Source organism: Pelophylax lessonae (assembly GCF_965119305.1).
Source record: "Pelophylax lessonae genome assembly, chromosome: 5".
NCBI lineage: Eukaryota > Metazoa > Chordata > Amphibia > Anura > Ranidae > Pelophylax > Pelophylax lessonae.
In genome coordinates this window covers 211775040-211789848 of record NC_138772.1, presented here as the reverse complement: position 1 = coordinate 211789848, position 14809 = coordinate 211775040, and the positions used below count along the sequence as shown (strand labels likewise).

Sequence of the window (14809 nt, the reverse complement as noted above, 5' to 3'; positions counted from 1 at the left end):
CAGAGTGATGGCAGTGGGAGGGATGGATGGGATCAGGCAGTGATGGCAGTGGGGGGATGGATGGGATCAGGCAGTGATGGCAGTGGGAGGGATGGATGGGATCAGGGCAGGCAGAGTGATGGCAGTGGGAGAGATGGGATCAGGCAGTGATGGCAGTGGGAGGGATAGATGGGATCAGGGCAGGCAGAGTGATGGCAGTGGGAGGGATGGATGGGATCAGGCAGTGATGGCAGTTTGGGGGGGTGGATGGGATCAGGGCAGGTAGAGTGACGGCAGTGGGAGGGATGGATGGGATCAGGCAGTGATGGCAGTGGGGGGGGGTGGATGGGATCAGGGCAGGTAGAGTGATGGCAGTGGGGGGGGTGGATGGGATCAGGCAGAGTGATGGCAGTGGGAGGGATGGATGGAATCAGGCAGAGTGATGGCAGTGGGAGGGAGGGATGGATGGGATCAGGCAGAGTGATGGCAGTGGGAGAGATGGGATCAGGCAGTGATGGCAGTCGGAGGGATGGATGGGATCAGGCAGAGTGATGGCAGTGGGAGGGATGGATGGGATCAGGCAGAGTGATGGCAGTGGGAGGGATGGATGGGATCAGGCAGAGTGATGGCAGTGGGAGGGATGGATGGGATCAGGCAGAGTGATGGCAGTGGGGGGGGTGGATGGGATCAGGGCAGGCAGAGTGATGGCAGTGGGAAGGATGGGATCAGGTAGAGTGATGGCAGTGGGAGAGATGGGATCAGGTAGAGTGATGGCAGTGGGAGGGATGGGTGGGATCAGGCAGTGATGGCAGTGGGGGGATGGATGGGATCTGGGCAGGCAGAGTGATGGCAGTGGGAAGGATGGGATCAGGTAGAGTGATGGCTGTGGGAGGGATGGATGGGATCAGGCAGTGGGGGGGGGTGGATGGGATCAGGCAGTGATGGCAGTGGGGGAGATGGATGGGATCAGGGCAGGCAGAGTGATGGCAGTGGGAGAGATGGGATCAGGTAGAGTGATGGCAGTGGGGGGGATGGATGGGATCAGGCAGTGATGGCAGTGGGGGGATGGATGGGATCAGGCAGTGGAGGGGATGGATGGGATCAGGGCAGGCAGAGTGATGGCAGTGGGAGGGATGGATGGGATCAGGCAGTGATGGCAGTGGGGGGATGGATGGGATCAGGCAGTGATGGAAGTGGGAGGGATGGATGGGATCAGGGCAGGCAGAGTGATGGCAGTGGGAGAGATGGGATCAGGCAGAGTGATGGCAGTGGGAGGGATAGATGGGATCAGGGCAGGCAGAGTGATGGCAGTGGGAGAGATGGGATCAGGCAGTGATGGCAGTGGGAGGGATGGATGGGATCAGGCAGTGATGGCAGTGGAGGGGATGGATGGGATCAGGGCAGGCAGAGTGATGGCAGTGGGAGGGATGGATGGGATCAGGCAGTGATGGCAGTGGGGGGGATGGATGGGATCAGGCAGTGATGGCAGTGGGAGGGATGGATGGGATCAGGGCAGGCAGAGTGATGGCAGTGGGAGAGATGGGATCAGGCAGTGATGGCAGTGGGAGGGATAGATGGGATCAGGGCAGGCAGAGTGATGGCAGTGGGAGGGATGGATGGGATCAGGCAGTGATGGCAGTTTGGGGGGGGTGGATGGGATCAGGGCAGGTAGAGTGATGGCAGTGGGAGGGATGGATGGGATCAGGCAGTGATGGCAGTGGGGGGGGTGGATGGGATCAGGGCAGGTAGAGTGATGGCAGTGGTAGGGATGGATGGGATCAGGCAGAGTGATCAGCAGTCAGCACACACGGTCGGCCGGTGTTGTGCCGATATCGGTTTCCCCGCAATACCAGGGCAGCACAGCACTGTCTGCACTCTGCACTCACTTACCTTCTCCCCGCAGCCGCCGCCGTCCCCCGTGAGCAGCCCGGGCCCCGGACTGAAGAAGCTGCTACATCTGAGACTGACTGCAGCTGCTTGAGAGATTCGGGCTGGGCTGGCCGCGCCAAACAGTGACTATGAGGGAACTTTTTGTGATGTCTGCAGACCGCGGCCAGCGGCCCACCGGGAAAATGCCCGGTCTGCCCTATGGCCAGTCCGGCCCTGGTGGGGATAGGATAAGCCCCATCATTGGTGTGGGTGGGGATAGGACAAGCCCCATCTTTGGTGCGAGTGGGGACAGAATAAGCTCATCAGTAGTGTGGCTGGGGACAGAATAAGCTCCATCAATGATGTTAGTGGGAATAAAATAATCGTCTTCCTTGGTGCCATTAATAGTAAAAATGCACTAAAAACGCGAAGTGTGTTTCACAACACCCAGATATGAATGGGCCCTGAATGTACTCTGCATTATTAAATAACCCTATTTGTCTGATTAGGTTGCTGAATTTGAACAAATAAAAGTGACAATTTTTTTTTTTTTTTTTGCTTCCTGAAACCATAAAACAAAAACCGCAGCCAAATTGACCCTGAGCAAAGGCAACACTGAATCTGGGCGATAAGGAGTTAAAGTTGAGGTGGTGTGGCTGTGTCAGCTGACCTTTAACTTCCTTGTTCAATATGCAGTTTTTTTTTTTTTTGCCTTATTTTATTTTTTCCTTGATTTAAATTTATTTTCCATTTCTCCGCAGTTGTTCAGGAGCAGCGACGCCTGCCAACCCTTCCTGCAAGAGAAAAAGAGAGTTATTTTCAACGTTTTTAGAGTTTGTGAGCTTTGTCAGTTTGGTACTGTCACAAATAAAGTTGGGTGAAAAAAGGCTGATTTACCTATAAATACGCCCACTTGTGAAGCATTCTGCCCTTTGGCCTACAGATGTGAGCACATGGCTTCTGCTGCCATGTTTGTTTGGTAAGTATTGGTTGATTGTTTGCAATGTTGATTTAAAAACTACAGTTTAAACTTTATTTTTTTTCTGCACTTTGTTAAAATGTAACAAATCCTGTACATGTTCCAATCTTCATGTATAATCTCTTAAAATTTACTATTAACTATGTTATGCTGGGGCCTGCCTTAATGGTTTGTATTCAAGCAGATAAGCTCTTGCACCACATAGACCTTTTCACTGTAATGCCCTTATAGCAAACAATCACATGACTGCTGGAAAACAGCATGGGTCAGTTGCTGATTGGCTGCTATGGTTATTGCACCTTGCTATGTGCCTAAACTTAGATGCATACTGAACAGTCACCCATACTATAAACCATTTTACAGCCTGCTCAGTTTCTCTAGAACTTTTTATGTTGACTAAGACTGGTGTTCGAAATAAGAAAAACTAAACATGCATTTTCAGGAAAGGAGAGACAGTGGCCTGCCACTGTGGATCTCTCCTGCTGAAAATGCTAGTTGCCTGGCTCTCTGGCTGCTGCTGAGCTCCAGTGCAGGTTTCATTTATTGTCAAAATTGTTATTCACCCATTTGAAAGATGTGCGTTGCAGGAAATGTTGCTTGTAGAATTTATTAATACACTAATACTTGTGTGAATGTACCCTAGGGGTCATATACACAATATCTGCTTTAACTGTGCGTTTCTGCAAGCATATTGGTTGTGCGTTTACATGCATTCGCAGTGCGTGTTTGGCGCATTTGCAGTGTTTTTTTGGAATATTTTTTTTTTATTTGTTAATTTTTTTTTGTATGCATCTACGTATGTTTGCAATGCATTTTTTTTTGCAGAAAGTGCAGTATGCTGTACTTCTTTTTAAAATGTACACGAAAGCACTGCCATGCTATAAACTAAGCTAATTGGAATACATTAATTTTTTTTACATATGCGTTCATACTGCAAACTGTTTAAAAATGCATTGACTGTAAATCAGCCCTAAATGTTATCTGTTTGCATGATATTACAGGTGAAGACTAATGCACTTTGGCTCAATCTTCTAGTGGTCCGCAGCCATCACAGACCCATTTTACATCATAGCCCCCCCAACCTCTCCCCTCCCCCCCCTGCTAATAGAGCTTTCTTATGGTGGTATTTGATCGCCTCTGCATTTATTTTTTGCTCTATAAACAAAAAAAAAATCGACAATTTTTAAATTTAAAAAAAAAAAAAATCCACATTAAGCGTATATTGATTTGGTTTGAGCAAAATTCTACAAACTATGGGGTATTGTATTTATTATTTTGTATTTATTTTATTTTTTTTTACTAGTAATGGCGGCGATCAGCGACTTATAGCCGACTGCAATATTGCGGCAGGTAATCGAACATGAAGGGGTGTATTTACTAAAGCTACTGAGTGCAAAATTAGTCACAATTCTGCACAGAACCAATCAGCTTCCAGTTTTTTTTTTCTGCCAAAGCTTAATTTAACAAGCTGAGGTTAGAAACTGATTGGCTTCTATGCAGCAATGGGACTAATTTTGCACTCTTTAGCTTTAGTAAATAAACCCTGACACTTTTTGGGGACCAGTGACACTACTACAGTGATCAGTACTAAAACATATGCACTGCAACTGTACTAATGGCACTTGCAGGGATGGGGTTAACATCAGGGGGTGATCAAAGGGTAAATGTGTCCCTAGGGGGTGTTTTCCAACTGTGTGGGGGATGGGCTTGTACTGTAAGAAGACAGAAATCTGTGTTCCTGCTTAGCAAAAACACAGGATCCCTGTCTTCTCTTGTCACAGAACTGCCATCTGCCTTATTTACATAGGCAGACGGCCGTTCTGTTTACATTGGTAAAAATCGGTGGGTCCACCCGACCCGCTAATTGGCTCCTGCTTTGTCCAATCACAGCGGGAGCTGGTCTAGGGTTGCTACCTCATCCCTTTATACCTGAACGCATATTAACCACATAAGGACCAGGCCTATTTCTGACACTTGTTTACAAGTTAAAATCAGTATTTTTTGCTAGAAAATTACTTAGAACCCCCAAACATATATTTTTTTTTTTAGTGGAGACCCTAAAGAAAAAAATGGGGATCATTGCAATACTTTGTCACACCGTATTTGCGCAGCGGTCTTACGAATGCAGTTTTTCTGGAAAAAATTCACTTTTTTTAATAAAAAAAAAAGAACCAGTGAAGTTAGCCCATTTTTTTTTATAAATGTGAAAGATATGTTACAGCGGAGTAAATAGATACCCAACATGTCATGCTTCAAAATTGCGCACGCTCCTGGAATGGGAACAAATATTGGTACTTAAAAATCTCCAAAGGCGATGGTAAAAATGTAAACATCTTTTGTAATAGAAATAAGCAGGACAGGACCTCTTTAATGTGAGATCTGGGGTCAAAAAGAAATCAGATCTCGCATCTACACTAAAAAGCAAAAAAAGTAGTTTTATTATTTCAGCATGAAAAAAATGGGCCATTGGGAGAAATCGATGTATGAGGTCACTGCGGTCCTCATAGCCATACAGTTAAGTGGGGGCCATCTTGCCCTCACCTGACTTCCTGCCTGGGACATGGTCGGACTGGATCATTTTCTCCGCTACCAATGGCTCCGGTAAGCAGGAAAAATGACTGGGGGGGCACCTCTTCTGCCCCCCCCTAAGTGATCCCGCGTGAATTCACCACTGGGACCACTTTTATGTGAGAGGACCACCCACCCTGTAAGAAAATACCGGGGTTATGGCAGCAAGCTGCTGCCATAACACCGGCATTTAACATCAAAGTACCAACATAAAACTGCGGCAGGCAGTCCCGGAAGTGGTTAGGATGTTTGTTACCCAGAAAAGAAAAAAAAGATCCAGTTTCTTTAAAGCATGGATAACCGCACAGTGCATGTGCTGTGTCATTTGTCCCCTTCTATCACCTGCAATACCTGACTGATCCTGCCTGGTTCTGCCCCTCCCCCCTGTAAACTGTCCACGGTGTATCATGGTCAAGTTTACGTGCCTCCATCATCCACTTTCTCTTCTCTGTCTCATGTGTCCCCCTCCCGCCTGTACACTGTGTGTGCCCCGCCCCTTTCTAGCACTGTTCTGAGCGGTGCAAACATTACTATTTCCAATCAATGTCGGCACCTCTGCTAGGATAACATGTCGTATATACTGTATGCGGTTTGTAAAATGAATCTTCTAAATACCTCAATCCTTCTCCAGATCAGCGATCATTTGACCGCCCGTCGCTCTCTTCCTCCAATGTATACACTACAAAGGGAGGTTACATGACTGCCTGGAAGATGTCATTAAGAAATCTCGGCCCCTCCCTCTTTAGTACATATATCAGATAAAGAGAGCGACGGGCGGTCACGTGACCGCTGATGGGGGAGAAGGATTAAGATATTTAGAAGATGAATTTTACAAAACATACAGTATATACTACATGTTGTCCTAGCAGTGATTGGGAGCACTGCTTTAAAAACCCCTTTAACTACACTGGTTCTGTGGCTAATTAAGGTGGTAATTAAACTCGGTGCCTTATCTGCATTAAATCAGCCTTAGAACATGTGTAATTCATGTGTGTTTGGGTGTAACGGGATGAGGTGGTCGCCGGAGGCGCCCCAGATGAGGAAGGGTGAAATCACATACAGGTACGTAATTTCACGCAAAGAGGCCGCCCCGCTGCAATAAATGTACATGGGGCAGTCCAGAAGAGGTTAGGAAATCACAGCAACGTTTATTTTTTGAGACTCCTTAGGAAGAATGGCTTGGAACAGAAGGTGGTAGAGCCCTATCGTTCTGCAATTGAGAGTATATGAGCATATTGTATTCTAGTTTGGTATCCAAATTGTATGCAGGTTAAAAAAAAAATACTCTAAGCCTGGGTTCACACTGCTGTGATGTCAGACATTGCATCCGATTCTCACTGCACTGCTGTGCAGATCACATGCGATGTCTGTGCAATGCTAATTCAGCCATACAGTTGTATGGGTGAGCTCGCAATGAATTCACATGAAAATAATGCAGGAAACTTTTTTTTTTTCCGCACTGGAATTGGATCACACCCATGCGATTTGTTTTCTATCCGAATTAACATTTCACACTGCGATCTGCGAACTGATCTGGGGTTGTCATTAACTTTATATTGACACCCACAGCAGTTTATAGAAGGCAGTGTGAACTGCCTGCAAGGGAGATCGGATGCGGGAATCCACGCTGGAATCGCACTGATTTCCGCATCACGTGAACTGGGGCTACAGCATGGTGCAGAAAATTGTAGGGGGTGAACTTGTTGTTACTCTAGAAAAATTGAGACTTTTTGCTGGAGGAATGAAATGAAAGAGGTTACATAGTCTTATGTTGTTGCTTTGTTTTGGGGACGTTTTTTGATGATTGTGGTGTATGAATAATGTGTGGAGTAGAAATGGAATTTCTCTGTCAATTTGTTTTCTACAACGACAAATCTTTTCTTTATTTTGTAGATGGTGAAATGACCATCAAGGCTGAACTATGACAACACAGTGCTGTGAGGGTCAAATGCTGTGAAATGGGAGGTATGTATCAAATTTAGTCTAGAAATGCTGTAATCTGCGGGACATTTAAGTGACATTTTTTTTTTAAGTTGTGGGCTCCATTTACGAAGCAGTATTTTCCTGTTTACAATTTGAGGTAAAATAGCTTTTATATTGCAATTCACAAAAAAAAAAAAAACGCTACTAAAATACCGCATGCATGCGCTATTTCATCAAAATATAGACCGTGAAGCACAGCTCAAGGTGAGTCTTCACCTATCTCACCCCCACTGCACACTAATGGGTGCTGGCCATGTTTGTCACATAAGTCATGGTGTGAAAAAAAAATCTGGTTGGTTGCACTTCTATAAAATTAACTTTGTACAGATGATGGAATATAGCCACTTAGCTGGTGGCTAAATTCTCTCATCTGTACAAGGGGAGGCCAATCATTTATTACCCTCACCAAGATCCAGATGTGCTAGGGATCCTAAATGTAGTCCACTAACTCTTATCTACATATCCACCTCCTATGGTCTACACGCTTCTCACATCTGTCGAATAGATCTTTACTACCATCTGCGTAGAAGTATGCAGATTTGGAGGAAAACCAGCTGACAACATGACCTTGCTGAATGAATGTTGCACCTTATCCTTTTTGGTGGTGGGCGATTAAGCATGTTTTACTCATTTCTTTAGTCTCAGGGTCGTATAGATATACCCAGCTTTCACCCATGGTCACTAATCTGTTTAAAAAGTCCTCCTCCTTGTTGTGGTACAGATTCAAAATGCTTTGTGCAAATTCTACTCTTTGCTGTTTTTGGAAAGTTGTCAGTAACCTCGGAACGCATTTCTCTTGACACGAACTATAATTCACCACAAATTGGCATGCAGATTACGAAGATATCCACTTAAAAACCTGCAAATATTCAAATACCTAGCACATCTAGATCATGGTGAGGGTAAGAACTTATTGGCCTCCCCTTGTACATTGTGGATTGTCAGCGTGAATTATGTGTCAATTAAGGTGATTTTATGGAAGTGCGGCCAACCGGACTTTTCTTCACACCATTTCATTGCAATATGCTATATTTATTTCACGCAACCATGCAGTATTTTATTTCATGCGCTATCCAGTGGGATGGACACAGTGAACCTCCATCTGTTTTTATTGCTAATAAAGAGGGCGGGCCCTGCAGCATAAGTATTAACCCTCCTCTTATGTTAGAATTCCGTTACTATCCATGATGTTTAGGGTCAGTTTTGACCCGTGTTTTAAATCAGCCATAAAATACCCTCTGAATAATTTATCATCAAATTTGTTTCTGATCTCTTGGTTACCTTGTTAGGCTTCTTTATCCTTGAAAATATTGGTTTTAATATTTTTGGTGTGACCCCTAGACCTTTCTTTTGATAGCATACCTCTCATTTTCAAATTTAAAAAATGGTAAAATAAAGTCAGCAACTCTGAAATGAATTTGTCCTATGTTTCTTCACTTTATTTAGAGAAGAAGACAAGCAGGAAAAGAGATAGGCTCCTCCCTAACTACAGCTCACAGGGTTGAGAGGGGATTGGCTGTCACTGTTACTAAGCAGAGAGAGTGTTTATGATTTCAGTTTTGGCACTTATTAGTGTCCTAAAATCCTATATTATAACTGGGTCAGAATTGACCCTAACACCATGAACGTTTTAATTTTCACCACAGTATTTTATAATTTAGTGAAAAGGATTATTTTTCTATTACATTGTTTAAATAGAGGTTCCTGACAAAGTAAAAAAATCTTGATGCAATAAACAAATTTATGTGATACTTATAGACATTCAAAACCTGAAAACGGGTCAGTTCTGACCCTAACATAAGAGGAGGGTTAATACAAAAGAAAAATGGTGACTAAGAATGCCAAAGGAAAGTTGCTTTCACAGGACACATGTGGTGTATCGAAAACGACGAAGTTCAATTAAGTACATACTAAAATGTCAAATATCTGAATGAAAATGGTATAAGAAATGACATGTATAAATACCCTTCCACCTATGAAAAGAAAAGAAAAGTCTTGGTGGAAGAAGGGTATGCATGTGTAATTTTTTTATACTATATTCACCTGGTATCCTCTGGAGGAGCCCAAGGGTTCCATAGAGCCCTGAAACAAAGAAATGTATAAAAATGACACACAGCATCCAGTGCGCCTCTGTTTAATGTATTAGCAATTATTCCATGGATAAACACACTAAGAGTCTTTGGTATAACATTTAAAAGCATTAGTGGGGGGGGGGGTGAATGATGGATGGTTCACCTCTGCAGCTCCTGTAAGATTTGGGCAGGATCCTAGAACCTGTGATTCCATAGAACCCTGGTTGAGAAACCCTGCTTTAAAGTCCTTTTTTGCTGTGATATTTGGGAAGTCAATACTATATCTTTAGACAAGTCTATTTTTTTCTTGTTGAATAGCCATTACCATTCTCCGATGTTCTTGAAAGTGTTTCTTGTATCTATCAAATCTTCAAATTGACACCCTGCTCCTTACAGCTCAAGTTCTGCACCTTTGTAGGACTACTCAAAATTGGCTATTATATTTTTACATTCCTTAACCACTTCCATACCGAGTCATGTAATATGACATCGGCAAAGTGGATGTAAGGATCCGGGCCGCCGTCATATGACGTCGGCCCGTTCCAACAGCCAGTGCGCGCCCCCGGCGGCGCGCAGCGGCGTGATCAGGGATGAGGCTCGTCCCTCGGACATAGCCCATCCCTGATCAAGGTAAACAGCCAATAGAAATTGGTGTTTACCACGTGATCGGCTGTGTCAATCACGGGTACTCTGATGACGGGTACTCGGTTACTCTGATGACGGGTACTCGGTTACTCTGATGACGGGTACTCGGGTACTCTGATGACGGGTACACGGGTACTCTGATGACGGGTACACGGGTACTCTGATGACGGGTACTCTGATGACGGGTACTCTGATGACGGGTACTCTGATGACGGGTACTCTGATGACGGGTACTCTGATGACGGGTACTCTGATGACGGGTACTCTGATGACGGGTACTCTGATGACGGGTACTCTGATGACGGGTACTCTGATGACGGGTACTCTGATGACGGGTACTCTGATGACGGGTACTCTGATGACGGGTACTCTGATGACGGGTACTCTGATGACGGGTACTCTGATGACGGGTACTCTGATGACGGGTACTCTGATGACGGGTACTCTGATGACCTGTCAACGGAGTACCCGTCAGAGTACCGGAGTACGTGCCACCTACCCATCAGAGTACCAGAGTACCTTCCACCTGCTCATCAGAGTACCTGACGCCTGAAGTACCCGAGTACTTACCGCCTGCTCATCAGTACCCATCACTACTCATCAGTACTCATCAGTACTGATCATCAGTACCCATCAGTACAGTATCACCTATCCGTATCAGTACTACTCATCAGTACCTATCACCTGCCTGTCACCTGCCCATCAGAGTACCCGAGTACCTGTCACCTGCCTATCGGAGTACCCGAGTACCTGCCACCTGCTCTTCAGTACCAGAGTACCTGTCACCTGCCCAACAAAGTACCCGAGTACCTATCACCCTTCATACAGCCACCATGTCCAAGTCCAAAAAGGTTTATATACGTCCTCCGTTTAAACCTAAATACCGGTGTTATGGCCCCCCCCCCCCTCCCGCCGCGTTCCGGTCCTTTTCCCCTCTTACCGGACCCGCCGGCAGCGGGGAAAACGATCCGGTCCCAGATCCTCAGACAGGATGTCGAGTGAGGGCAAGCTTGCCCTCACTTGACTCTATGGTCTTGGAGGACCGGAGCTACGGAAAATGTTGTTGCCTAGCAACCGGTTTAAAGGTCCTTTTTTTTTTTTTTTTTTCTTTTTTTCATTTTATATAATTTTTTTTTTTTTCTATCTTTTAGTGTACTTGTGAGATCTGAGGACTTTTTGACCCCAGATCTCACAAGAAAGAGGTCCTGTCGTGCCTATTTCTATTACGAGGAATGTTTACATTCCTTTTAATAGAAATAAAAATGATCATTTTTTTTTTTTAAACGGTGTAAAAATAAAAAATAATAAATAAAATAAATAGTAAAAAAAAAAAATTAAAGCGCCCTGTCCCCATGAGCTCGCGCGCAGAAGCGAACGCATACAGAAACCCCGCCCACATATGTAAACAGTGTTCAAACCACACATGTGAGGTATCGCCGCGATCGTTAGAGCAAGGGGAATAATTTGAGCCCTAGACCTCCTCTGTAACTCAAAGATGGCAACCTGTAGAAATTTTTAAATTGTCGCCTATGGGGATTTTTAAGTACCAAAGTTTGTCCCCATTCCGTGAGCGTGCGCAATTTTGAAACATGACATGTTGGGTATCTATTTACTCGGCGTAACATTATCTTTCACATTATGGAAAAAAATTGGGCTAACTTTACTGGTTTCTTATTTTTTAATTAAAAAAAGTGAATTTTTTCCAAAAAAATTGCGTTTGGAAGACCGCTGCGCAAATACGGTGTGATAAAAAATATTTCAATAATCTCCATTTTATTCTCTAGGGTCTCTGCTAAAAAAAATATATAATGTTTGGGGGTTATAAGCAGTTTTCTAGCAAAACAACTGATTTTAGCTTGTAAACACCAAATGTCAAAAATAGGCCTAGGCAAGTGGCTAGGATGCATGATGATGCTCCTTGGATGTTAGGCCCCTCTATATGGCTAGGCTGTGAAAAAGTCTCACACATGGTATTGCCATACTCAGGAGGAGTGGCAGAATGTATTTTGGGGTGTCATTTTTGCTGTGTACATGCTATGTGTTAGGAATATCCTATAAATTGACAACTTTGTGTAAAAAAAAAAAAAAAAAAGTTTTCATTTCTTTCCCACATTTTCCAAAAACCTGTGGAAAAAAATATGTTCAAACGACCCATAATGCCTCAGAATTATACGTTGGAGTGTTTGCTTTCCAAAATGGGGTCATTTTGTGGACTTTTCCATTGTATTGGTGCTCTAGGGCCTTGAAAAGTGTGATAGGTAGTAAGAAAGTTTTGTGTGTATTTATGCTCCTAGAACGCCTGAAGGTGCTTCTTGGACGTGGAGTCTCTTTTTGTGGCCAGGCTGTGTAAAAGTCTGTAAGAGTTGGAAAAACTCAGATTCAGTGATTTTGGAAAACAAGAGGAATTCGTTTATTTACATGCGCATGGAGATGTATACAGAGTTCAGTCACAGCCTGCCCCGTGCATACAAATCTACCCAGACAATAGGGTTTGCACTTTTTATAGTGATGAATATTTGAGGTCTAGGTGTGTTCTGGGCTGGTCCAAGGTGTAACAATACATTTCCATCCAATCAATGTCCACTTCTCTTAACTGGCAATGTAACGATTACTTCAACTTTCCCATCCTTTAGCTGTTCTCTCCGGTCAGAGCTAGTTCTGGAAATTGGTCCTGGAATGTAGCATTTTGCTTCCTTATCTCTCAAGGTTTTCTCTGTAGGAACAAGACACATAAACTCTCTTTTCATGCATGCGAGGGGGATGGGGGCCTCTATCACTAGAAATAGGTTCATCATAAAGCATCACTCTAACTGTAATTTACGTAAAGTATAACTTATATCTACATTTCTAGGTTCATATATACATTACTTCAGCTGCATTTATGAAAGATTCCTGACTCAGCCAATTCTTCCAACATCTCCCTCCTGTTGAACCTACAAATGTAGATTCTTACTCGAGCTCCCACCCCAGAAGTCTGTCTGTTTTAGTGGGGGCCTTCATAAAAACAGCATCACTCGCTCATACAGGCAATGAGGCTGAACTTGATCTATCATGTAAGTCAGGGTCCTGCATGGACAGAACTGTATACATTACATCGCTCGCAGCTCTATCCACCACTCTTGAGATGAGTCCCTTCATGCATGGTACCAGACAGCAGCCTGCACATAATACTGACAGCACTACTGCAACTGGTGGTGGAATACTTGCCCCATTTGCCTAACCACACATTCCATTCATCTGGTGAAGGGGTCCTTGATCCCGCTATTTTCCGCCGACTCTTGAGACAGCATCTCCAAGCCCTTCAATGCTCGGCTGACGCTGCCATCTGGGGCGGTATTATTGGGGATAAACGTACAGCACGTGGCACCGAACATTACACAGACCCCTCCCCTCTTGGCCAGGAGCATGTCCAAGGAGATTCTGTTCTGCCAGGCTGTCAGTGAGGTGGCATCAAGCTGCTCGGCAAGGCCCTTGACTGCATCCCGTGTGTAGTTGACAAAGCGCTGCTGATTGTAATATATATATATATATATAGTTTATCCAATCAGTGTTTTTATTTACAGATGTAAACAGAAAAATTTATTCAAAACCCGCAGCTATTTGGTTTCTTGCTTTAAATTCATCTGGGACTCCCCTTGGTACTCCTATAGCATCTATGTATACTGATCTATCAAAACTTCCCCCTGGGATGTCTCTCTTGGTTAGCTTATTTAATTTCCTGCTTAGGGCCTTATCCCATATAGGAACACCTCCTAGTCTGGCGGGGAAGATTTAAAAGGGTTGAACTACTTTCACCAGCCTGCATGTCCCATCCCAGTTTGAGCTCAATAAAGGCCTTAGTTTATTTTCTCCACACAACCACCAAGTATCTGCTAAAGCTTGCGTTTGATTGGTAAACAGCGATTCTGGGAAACTTCCATCAGTCCTGACCTGATATATAGTTGTACAATACCTAAATTCTTGTGCAGCCGTTCTAAGAGTATTATTAAAACAAGTATAATTCCCCTTGTAGACTGTCACACCTACTGGCTTAGTTTTCATTTTAGTCTCAGGAAATTTATCAACTTCTGTTTTGCAAATCTCTCTGTCTGCTTTTCCTTGCATAATCAATAAGATACACGTCATATTAAAAGTTGAGGGTATCGGAACAGTCGCTAGCCTTGGTCTTCCACTGGCGCACACTACACAGTCAGAGGCATTGGTTGAATTGTCCGTAAACTTCATCCATTCCAACCATTCATTCTTGTCAAAGTAGCCGGTCTCTATGCTCAATCTATCCACCAGATGTATCACTACCCCAACTCCCTCACTGTCCTGTCTATCTCCAACCTTAGGGAGTGGGCTACCTGTAGCACTGGCAGGGACACTTTGGGAAGGGTTTACCTGGAGTTTGACTTCAGCCCATGGATCTGTTCCTGACTTAGTTATTCCCAGCCTGTATACCCCACTATCTCTGACCTCTGGGTTTCTTATTGTAATGATAATGCTTCCTTGGCTTCCTTTGCTAAAGAGATCCTTTGATAGGTAGGTATGTCATCTGAGGAATCCTAACTGAACTGGTTTCCTACTTGTGGGGGTCTGTTGTCCACAATTCATCCTCCCAGTCACCACATCTCTTATCCTTCCCACACATATATATATATATATATATATATATATATATATATATATATATATATATATATATATATATATATATATATATATATATATA

The 14809-nt window shown here is 44.0% G+C and overlaps 1 long non-coding RNA gene across 1 annotated transcript; it reads left to right on the top strand.

Annotated features, from left to right (window-relative positions):
* The first annotated feature begins 13344 nt into the window (after nucleotides 1–13344).
* On the top strand, nucleotides 13345–14592 carry LOC309557193. The gene is made up of 3 exons (XR_014225369.1): nucleotides 13345–13629; nucleotides 13913–14110; nucleotides 14142–14592. It is a non-coding gene; the product is annotated as an uncharacterized lncRNA (long non-coding RNA).
* Nucleotides 14593–14809: the final 217 nt, after the last annotated feature.